The sequence below is a fragment of the Monomorium pharaonis genome, chromosome 2 (assembly GCF_013373865.1).
Source record: "Monomorium pharaonis isolate MP-MQ-018 chromosome 2, ASM1337386v2, whole genome shotgun sequence".
Taxonomy (NCBI): domain Eukaryota; kingdom Metazoa; phylum Arthropoda; class Insecta; order Hymenoptera; family Formicidae; genus Monomorium; species Monomorium pharaonis.
In genome coordinates, this window is record NC_050468.1 from 11619809 (window position 1) to 11630661 (window position 10853).

The following is a 10853-nucleotide window of genomic DNA, read 5'->3' on the forward strand; positions in this document are numbered from 1 at the left end:
TGATACTGCAATAGCATATATTATTGTATTGAGTATATCTGTAATTGGCAGCCCGCAATAACATATCTTATTGAATATATTACTTTTTTTTTCAGTGTAGGTAAAATAATATAAAAATACGTGCGCGCAAACATATAAATTTTTGAAATTGTTTAAAAACTTTTCAACATAAAATAATGTAAAAATACGTTATGAAATATAAAATGTGTGTTGGTTGTTCAAAAAATTATTTATTTTCTTTATTTTGCGTGGTTAAAAAATTACGTTTAACAATTCTGAAAAAATCTTAATTATAAACGCAGTCAATTTATTTCATATATTTATTAAACGTAATTGTAATTGTTAGCAGAATATGAATAATTTTATAGTAGAAAATAAATTTTTTTAATCTTTCATGGAGAGTCTATTACTTTAAATTAAAATCTCTTGGAGATCTTCGCATTGATTCTCTTGAATCGCATTTCATCTAATAAGTTTCGCCAGTTTTTAATTAAACTTTTGCAATTTGTCTTGAAAAGTAAGGAAGCGCATTCAGTCGCCGTTTGCCTACAAAACCCTTATTCACGCGGCCGAAGAACTGCATCGCTGCCAACTAATTCACAAACCTTGCCACGAATCACAGAAACCGTCTCAGAAATTCGAAGAAGAAAAGACGTGGAGCGAGAGGGAAGAAAGTGGTACCAAGTGACGACGGAGAAATTTGGAAGGTAAAAGGCAAAGGCCGAGGAATGAAGGGGGAGGGTGAGGGGGGGGTGCAACGAGGGATCCGGTTACCACGGTAAATTTCGCGCTCGGAAAAAAGAGCCGTGGCCGCGTTGTCAGGCCAATCAGTCGAGGGCTTTTATCGAACAAATTGGTCAGTGAACGTATGGCGATGGCGGCGGCGGCGGCGGATATCCCGGGACGAAGGAGGAAGGGAGGGAAGCAGAAATGAGAGGCGGAGTGGCGGCGGGGACGCCGCGGACACAAGTGGCGAACGGTGACGGGTGCGCGGGGTATTTCCTGTCAGATGATCCTGATTGGTAGTTGCCGAGCAATCCAGCGTCGACCAAAAAAGGCGAAAAAAATCGAGCGGTAGCGTAAAACAAGCGCAAAAAAGAGAAAACGCAAAAAAAAAAGAGAGCGAGGGAGAGAAGAGCGCACATGCGTGCGCGCGCGCGCTCGCGTGGCACGAAATAAAACGCGCGTCGAATACATCGAATGTATCCCTGCCGCTATCAACCTCCCCCTTCCTCCCCCTCCGGTCCATGTCCTATGGAGGGCATCGTCGGTACACGGCTCGACTTGTTAAAAATTGCCGGCGGCCGCGCAGACCATCCCCGCGCGACGTTCTGTAAATACGCGGGGGAAAGGGGGCGGCGGAGGGCGGCGGGGAACGGCGAGGGCTGGTACGGCGTGGGAGGATGATGCGAGCTTTTATTTGCGGAATATTTGTCGCGCGTTATGCCCGCGCGCGGCGACGCAACGACAACACCATGTTTCATCTATCCCGTGCCGCGCGTAACGGCGTATCGAAATTTAACTAGCGCGCTATAAGCGGACTGTGCGCACGTGTCGGAGCCCGCGTATTGCACGATATACCCCCGTGCCCATACAGAACCGCCGCCCACCGCACCCTCAAACCTCACGTCACCGCCGGCTGCTAGATAGTTATCCATATCGCGTTACGAATGGATGGCTCGCACCGCAGCCGCTCTAATTAGCGCAGTTCCGCGGTCATCGATTGTCGCCGCCAAATGGAATAGCAACGTATCGTTGTTACTATAATGATTGTATTACTGGAATTATACGCGCAGACACCTTAAAGATATTACGCGTCGTGCTTTGTAATAGCGAGTTGCTAAATAAAGTGTTGCTGAATTAAGGATTTCAAGAACTCATGTTACACGTTTTATAGTTTAGAGTTTATAAGAGAAATACATTTTTAAAATATTTTTGTTTCTGTTAATACTTATAATTAAAAAAAAAAATCGGTCAATATACATGTTTAATTTACATGAAAATTATTTACATTGATAAAATTTCATTATAAACATGTAATAGTAATAAGTATCGTTATATGACGTTAAGGTATCGTTACTTAAAAAATAATTACATATAATTAAAGGCAATTTTCCTATATGTATTTAATAAGATTGCATTAAGAAGTCCATTTTAAATAAATCAATCAATATTATACGCAAATTATACTTCGTTCACAAAGCCAGCAAAGATGTATTCGCATTTTTCGCTACACATTGGCGCATCTACGTAACATTTCGGATGTTTTATATTTTTTTACTTGATATATGCATGTGTCAATCAGCAATGATCGACAATAGTCGATAATTGGCTTTTGGATTAGCGTGCGAACGTCATCGATTTTCCGATGGTATCATAGTTATATAGGCACGCCAGCGATGATTAATCGTTCGCGCGAGTTGAAGTACAATTGTAATAATTACTGTCCCCTACCGGACATACCGGGAAGGAATAAATTATTCATCTCGAATTTATGGCCTTTTTATACGATATGCGCGCGCTGAGAAAATCCTTAAGCGTTTTAACGATATTAATTGCAGGTACCGATATCAACGGCAAATATATAAATAATCGCGGAGGGCGCGATAAATCTCGCGTACGATAAAACTGCTAGCACGTGATTTTTATTTTCACCGTTGTTTTACATATTTTAATGCCGATGATTTAATGACGGCGAATGTTTAATTTGCCGATTATGGAAATACAAAATTTCCACGCTGGACGTTTTATTTCATGGCATCTGAACGCTTCTTATCTTGCAATACTGATAACATTATTCTAAAAACGCACGTTACAAAATTTAATACAAATATATTAAATATACGCGAACAAGAGCGCTAAATAGTCTTTGATTAAATTCCACTGTTTTTGTATAGAAAAAATGTTACTATGGAATGACAGAATTTATCGTATATGAGTTTTTTTTTCATTTCTCGAAAAATCTATCCATGTAAATGTTAATCGAGTTACAAATTCCTCTCTAATGGCCTGAAGTCTGTGAAGATATTTTTTCAAGTTAATGGGGAGGCTCTTAGTAGGAGGCACAAATCAAATTAAAGGTAGTTTTATTTACTAAGGGCGTTGAAGAAAAAACAGCATTGCCATTTCCTTTTAGCGTCACGGCAGAATATCGCAAAGTGAAATTAAATATCTTGAAAATAAACATTGTAATATACATATATAGCATAAGCGCTGCTTTTATCGCGTTCACTTCACTAATGCGCATGTTTCTGTTTTCACAATCAGTTGTTTTTATTTTCAGAGAATTAAATTCGCTAAAAAATAAATTCCAAGGAAGCTACGTCTACAAACATCATATTAATGATGTAAAATAAAATAGCAATATAAAATAAAAATTTATAACATTAATTTTCGTGTGTACTAATACACAGAATATTTTAATTAAAATAAAATTCCTCATTTTCTCTCTTACCAATACATATAAAAATATTATTCAATTTTATATTGCGATATTAACTTCTTTAAATAAAATTTTAAACTGTAGAGAATGGAGAACGATATTTCATCTGTGGCATGCAGAACTGCGTTCTTTCAAAATAAATTCAGACCAGCGTTCTGTCCAACTATTCCATTATCAATCAGTCAAATATTCGAATCTCGCTGTATATTCTATTATTGAGTGAACTTTCACCAAGAATCGACATTGTTCGGCAGAGGAAAACAAGAAGACTCTCTTCGAGGAACCGCAATTAAGGAGGATTCGTTTCTTTACGAACAATTCGATCGGCAATTTGGCTTAAATCGACTTGACGAACCGTGAGGGTAGCGTGACGATACGCCTGGAATCCCGTTTTTTTTTCTTTTTCTTCTCTTTCTCGTTTTCTCTCTTTCTCTCTCTTACTCTTTTTTTTCGAACCGATCCCGCCATCCATACGAACGGGGAGAAACAATGACGAGGAGATGGCGGCGGAAACTCTACCAACAAAAGGGGGATGATACTCGGGAGACAGAGAGCGCGCACGCGAGGGGTTGGCGGATGATTTAATTAGTTAATTGTGCGTCATTCATCCGTCTATTCATCCCCTTCGCAGCCTCCCACGTCCCGACATGCTCTGCCACCGCCGTCACCATACCGTTTCCATGGCAACTCCGCGGACTTATAGTCCGTTTAAATGGTCAATTTCGCGTTTCCGTCGGAGATCCGCGAGCAAAAGCCATTCGCTCAACCGCTTTGCATATTTTACCTTTTACAATACTATGGACAATATCGCACATTAACAGTAATACAATAATTACAAAAATATTACGCTAATAAGATAATAAATATATGTCATCTTTTATATCTTAAAGATGTTGGTTACAATATCACAATCAAAGGTTATCGAAATTTAAAAATTACAGATTTCTTAGACTTTTAATCTTTCTTTTTCCCAATCAACGGCACAAATTTTGGTTGTAAATATTCAACCTTTGATCTTGAAATTAAAAGAATAAAACAATTAATAATTTAATAGAGTAAATAACTTTTAAAGGAATAAGTGATTTCAAATGACGTTTTTGAATATTTATTAACATTTTTGCAGCGTAATCAGGAATAAATGTCTGAAAAATTAGATCTCAAAACTGGTACAGTCGATTACATTTGTCTTTCCTTTTCTTCTAACATGAATCATTTGTATAAAATATGTTGGTATAAAATATTTGCAAGCTCACAATGTATATGAGAATTTCTAGAAGTATTTCACTTTGATGTAAAACGCTCTTTTATCAATTGAAAAATGTTTTATGTTTAAACCAGTAAAACAATTTGACACAAATTTTATACAAATTTTGTACAAATATTCAAACATCATATTTAATAAAACAATATATGTACAATTTTTGTACTGATGCACTGATATGTAACATCTTTAACAATAAAATAAAAATATATTGTAATAAAAATAGTAATATCACGGTGGATCGTTTAATAAAAAAATTAGAAAATAACCCTAAAACGGACTCAATAAACTATATAGACAACGGAAGAAATTTCTATCACCTTTTGTTGCATACTGTTACCCTTTACATTCTATATTCTAACATATGGCGCACCGATTGCGGGAGATTAATCTTATTTGTCCGGAATTTACGGCATTCTTATTAATTCGACCGCAGCGCTTATGGTGTTCTAGATAGCTAGGTTCACGTGGCTGATTGCGCAAGTTATCGCCGCGTTATCTACTTCCAGGGAGATTTAATCGTGTTTTCATTTAAAATTACGCGATAAAAATATTCTGTGAGAAATATAAAGGGGAAGAAAGGGTGTAAAGTACGTACAATTCGAGATTAATGCATCGATTTATACATTGTTATATGTTTTATCTAATCATTCTAAAATTGATGTTGTAAATTTATAATGAAAGAAATTGCAAAAAAAGATATATTTTCATAAATTATAAACAGTTGTAGAAATTAAATATAATTTGAAAAAAAAAAATGTTTTAACTTTTAATAGTCATTTTAAAATTATTGCACTACTTACAAAGACTTTAATAAAACTATTAAAAACTGTACTTTTTTCTTTAAACCACTTTTAATTTCTGTGATTTTTATAAATTATAAAATATCTTGTTATGAATAAACATAAATACTCTCTAAGCCAAAATAAATACACTGTTCTTTCAATAATACACAGAAATGGAGAAAAGCTTGATTTAAATAAATAATTATTTGAATAGTACTAATAATATATTTTATAAAAAGTATGTAATATTTTCTATAATTGAGGAAATATTATTTGCTTAAAAAAAATATTATTAATTTTTTATGAAATATGTTATTAGTACTATTCAAATAACTATTTATTTGAATCTAGTATCCATTTCTGTTAGTGTAATACTCTAATATTAAAGTCGAAATTACAAAAGGACAATGAATACTCACTAATTATCACAGTTATAAGTTTATCATTGCAAATCAGTGATAATTGTTATTCAGAGAGCATTGGTGTTTCTCTTGAATATTAGTGTTTTTTATCACAATTTTTTTAATGCTGCAATAATTATTTAATTATTAATTTTAAATACGTTGATAAGATATAGAATAAATACATATTTTCGGTAAAATAATTTTGATAACTTTTTTAATTATTATTGCGTAATAAAAATTGTTGCGTAATTTAATTTTAAATTAAAATTTAACTTTAATTACTTTCATAATCTAACAATTATTTTTAGAACTGTATTTTAACAAAACCTTTCTATGTCAATTCGTAAATATAGAGAATGATCACTAATACTAACATATTGCTTTGCTTTCAAATAAAATTTTTTTTTAATACAATTAAAACTTAAGTAAAAATTAAACTTAAAAAAAATGTAAACTGAAAAGCGTCATCTATCAAATAGTCTAGCAATTTAGATGTGTTATATTTCACATTTTATAATAACACAGCCACACAACAAAAGTGGTCTGGTCTGTATACCAGACCCATGTATTCCTATGGATTATAGCCTGCTGAATCCAAATCTGATGTCAGAATTGGTAGATAGGTTTGCTGTTTTGAGGAAACTTCATAAAAAGCTTGAAAATCCACAAAACAAATACTTATTGTTGAACAAATATTATTAAGGGATGAAACTTTTATCACTAAAATAAATGATATCGGAAAAAATGCTTAGCTGAGTTTCAAAAATGTTGTCGAAAATTTTTTAGAAAACCACAGGAGTGCAATGTACAAAGAAATAGTATCCAAAATGGTTGAGAATTTCAGAAAACTGAGTTGCTTGATGAATCTTAAGTTACATTTCTTGGATTCTCATATAGACTACTTCCCAGAAAATCTAGGTAATAGTGAGGAACAGGAAAAACCATTCCACCAGGATATCGCAGAAATGGAGCCTGATATCAAGGCAGATGGGATGAGAATATAATGGCTGATTTCTGCTAGATGCTGAAAAGAGAAGTACCATAGAGAGAAAACAAACGTAAGAGAATGCCTCTGCATAGATTTGTTTGAAAATAAAAGAATCAGGTATAGTAAAAAGAAATAATAGGGATTCTTCTTTTTTTCTTCTGTTGCGGAAAATCTAATATAGCATAGCACTTACTACAACTTTTCCATAGAATTTTTAACTGTCTTTTTCAGGTCGACTTAACAATTTAAGATACGCAAAAAAACTTGCCAGAATGTACTTTTGTTTCACAAGCCGAGGGTACATCCAACAAAAATGCACATTTTATGGGATTTTAAGCTCTTTTTAAGATTAATTGATCTTGAACTTGGTGAACTAATTCTGAACTCGAACTCAGCATGTCAAAATACATAAAGAACACATCCCGAATCGTTTCTGTTATGTAGGCTAAAATTACATCAGCGAAAGTATTTGTTTTGTGGATTTTCGAGCTTTTTTAAGTTTTCTTCGAAACAGCAAACTAATCTACCAATTTTGACATCAGATTTGGATTCAGCAGGCCAAAATCCATAGAAATACATGGGTCTGGTCTACACGCCAGACCATTTTTTTGTGTGATTGTGTAATTAATGGTTTTGCAACATAACAAAAAATAAACGTCAAAAAAATTTGACCTTAAAATTATTATAGTAAGCAAAATTCAAATCTTTTCTCCTTATAGTAGGAAAGAGGAGAGAGAACTATAAAATAAATTGATAAACTGTAATTATAAGCAATAAAATATAATTCTATGTATTAAACAATAAAGTTTATAAAATGAAATGACTTAAACATTAAAAAAATAAAAGCAATTTAAAAGAACTTATAAAGACTATGTAATAAAAATACATATTTATTTAAAAAATACGCAATTTATTTAAAATAAAATTATGAAAATAATAGACATATCTTTAATCTATTCTCACAAAAAATGTATCGGTTTACACTCCATGATAACTTTATGTTTCTTATCGCATTATAAAAAAGATACAAAAAGAAAAATAGAAACAGTATAGATACAATATGTAAAATAATCTAATATTATAAACAATGTACTCACTACTGTTTAAACTATGCAACTTGTAAAAGAAAAACATGCAAATTTTGTTTTTGCTTTTTAAAAATTTGTTTTTAACAGGCTTTATAAAAAAAAACCATAAATGTATGAATTATAGATTTTTAGTTAATTAATTATGTAAGCAAAGATCATATTCTTATTAGTATTAACACAGTGCAATATTTAATTTCTGAGAAATAAGAGGGTGTCGTTTTAGAAAACATGTTAGAGTATTAGTCTTCCCTCTAAATAATCTCTCATATATACTTTCTTATATTTTTCCAACGCATATAAGATATATGGAATAAATAACCATCGCAGCACATTCGAGAAGAAATTTTATGTAATAAAGAAAAAACGAACTTTTAACGGAAAAAAGAACGGGATGCCCATGTTTATTCGTAAGAACGAGATCACGGCAAATTAAATCGGTTTATTTCACCGTGCGTGTAGCGTCGAGAATTGGACTCATCGTAATGGTAGCGGTTTCAACAGCCCTCGCTAGCGTACGAGAGCGCTCCGAAAGCGACAAGTCGGTGTCGGGTGAATCAGCGTCGTTAGCGATTGACTTCTCTCGTTCGACCTCGGGGTCGCAACTACGACTTGATGTCGATGTTGTTTCCGGAACGGAGCTCGAAATTAAAGCTCGTCGGCGCGCGGTAGACAGATAGATAGATAGATAGAGAAAGAGAGAGAGAGAGAGAAAGAGAGAGCGCATCGTCGAGGGCGGGAGAGATTAAACCGATGCACTCGCTTGCTCGCTCACGACCGCACGCACGCACGCATGGAGTGCATGTATGCGCGGGTATATACACCCGGAAGCCGATGGTGGCGGCGGTGGCGGCGGCGGCGGCGGCGGCATCAGGTCCGCCTATAAGCGTATAGGTGGTAATGGCGTTTCTGAATTAGCTGCCAGCTAGTTTGGCCGTCCGCAAGCAAACAGATCTTGGTTACCCGATGTGTAACATCCCGCGCGCTCGCTCAAACGCGCCATCCCATGTCTATATACGGTCTTGTCGGTAATACTATTCGGGTAGCTACGTGTACGCGGGAATATATGTGCGCGTGTATCGTCCACGTTGTACGTGTATGCACGTGAGTACGCGCGCTGGATAGCTGCTGGATACGTGACGCGGTACGGTCGAGCTCCTTTCGCCCGCGAAACGCCTTTGACTCGTTGCCCGGACTCGACCGGACGAGTCGAACCGGCTTAATTGCCGATCAAGTTCGTTTTCGGTGCTTTCCAGCGCTTGTTTTTCCCCTCGCGTGACAAAATACTCTTTGACGACAGAGGGAAAAGTCTCCATCGCTAATGTGTAAGGTATCGCCAGTGACGAGAGCTGTAATAATTGGTGGTTGATTACGCCAAAGGCCGATCGGAGAAGAAGTTTAAATCGATTTAAATTAGTTAAATTACAAAACAAAGTTACGTGGCATCAGAATCGATTCTACCCAACGAGAAATAGTACATCGAATCGACATCGATTCGACATCGAAATCATCATTTCGATTCGACGTCGAATTGATGTCGAATTCATTATCGTTTCTCGCTGGGTAAGAATTAGAAATTAATATCTTTTCAAAATCGACTCTGTTAGCCGTGGGTTAAGACAGCATTCGCCCGACACTCCTAACAATCTAACGCGACGTCTCAATTCGGGAAACTTGCGTGTGTGTTTGGAGACGCGGAAGAAAATGGCGAATCAGGCGAGCATCCGGTAGAGATGCGCGAGGCAAGAATAAGAAGTAACATCGCGGATGTTTATGGCGTGATTTGTGGCGAGCTCGCGAGCCCGAGTTTGGGATTAAATTCAACCATTTCGGGTAAGGAAAATAGCCTGATAAAAGTTGCCCAACTTTTCCGCCCTTCTCTTCCTTTCCTTTCTTACTCATTCCCGGTCTCCTTTCTTTCGTCCTCTCTCGCTTGCGCTCGCGTCCGGCTCCATTTCTATCTACGATCATCCCCGGCACGTCGAGGGTGGCCGCCGGACGGCGAGGGGGTGGCGAGACGGCGGATAGCGACGTTACTCGCCTAGATTCGTTTAGCTCGGATCTGAGGGGCAGATAATTCGGGGGGCGGGACACGGCAAAGGGGGTACCGGGGGACCGCGGGCGGGGCTTGCCGGCGACGCACACACGCGCACGCGATACCCCCCCGTGCACACGGAGGCACACAGTGATCCCACACACCCTCCCCGTACACAGAGATAAACACACCATTACGCTCTTCCGTACGCGCGCATACACCTACAGTTATATACGTACACACGCAAATACACAGACGGACATGGCTACAACACGGACACGGGAGCAAAAGCTGAGAGAACGCACCACCGACGAAGTCGTTACCAACCCCTTCGCTGGCCTTCCCACCACTTCCTCCCGCGCGTTATCTACACCCCCTCCGGTCTTCCCCTGTTCCATCCCCTTCGAGACGACGAGCGCGCGCGGTGCAAGCCGAGCGACGGAGGGTTACAGCGGCACAGTTAGAGGTATACACGCCGATTTAGGACGCTAATTCCAATTTGCAATTCGCTATTGGGTAATTGCTGCCCATTAGAGGGAGGCCATTTTCGGCTGCTACGTAGGCGTAGAACCGCGTCCACAAAAGCTATGTACTCGTGACAGTCGAGCGACGACAGGATTGATGCACCTCTTACTAAAAGATGATAACATACTATTTCAGACAAAAAAGATACTACTTCTGTTGATAAGATCTTTAATTAAAATAGGATTTTTAATTCGATGACAAAAGACATGAAGGAATCTTATCTAAGAGCACATTTTTGCTATTCTTAAAAATTACTTTTATTACGATGAATCTATCTCGAAATCAGATTTCAAGCGTGAAGAAATAAATCTTATCTTTTTAGCACAAT

The 10853-nt window shown here is 37.0% G+C and overlaps 1 protein-coding gene across 1 annotated transcript in view; it reads left to right on the forward strand.

The window, feature by feature from the left end:
- Window positions 1-10853, forward strand: part of LOC105838541 (homeobox protein Hox-A1) — a 31398-nt gene that overhangs the window by 6195 nt on the left and 14350 nt on the right. The window lies entirely within an intron of this gene.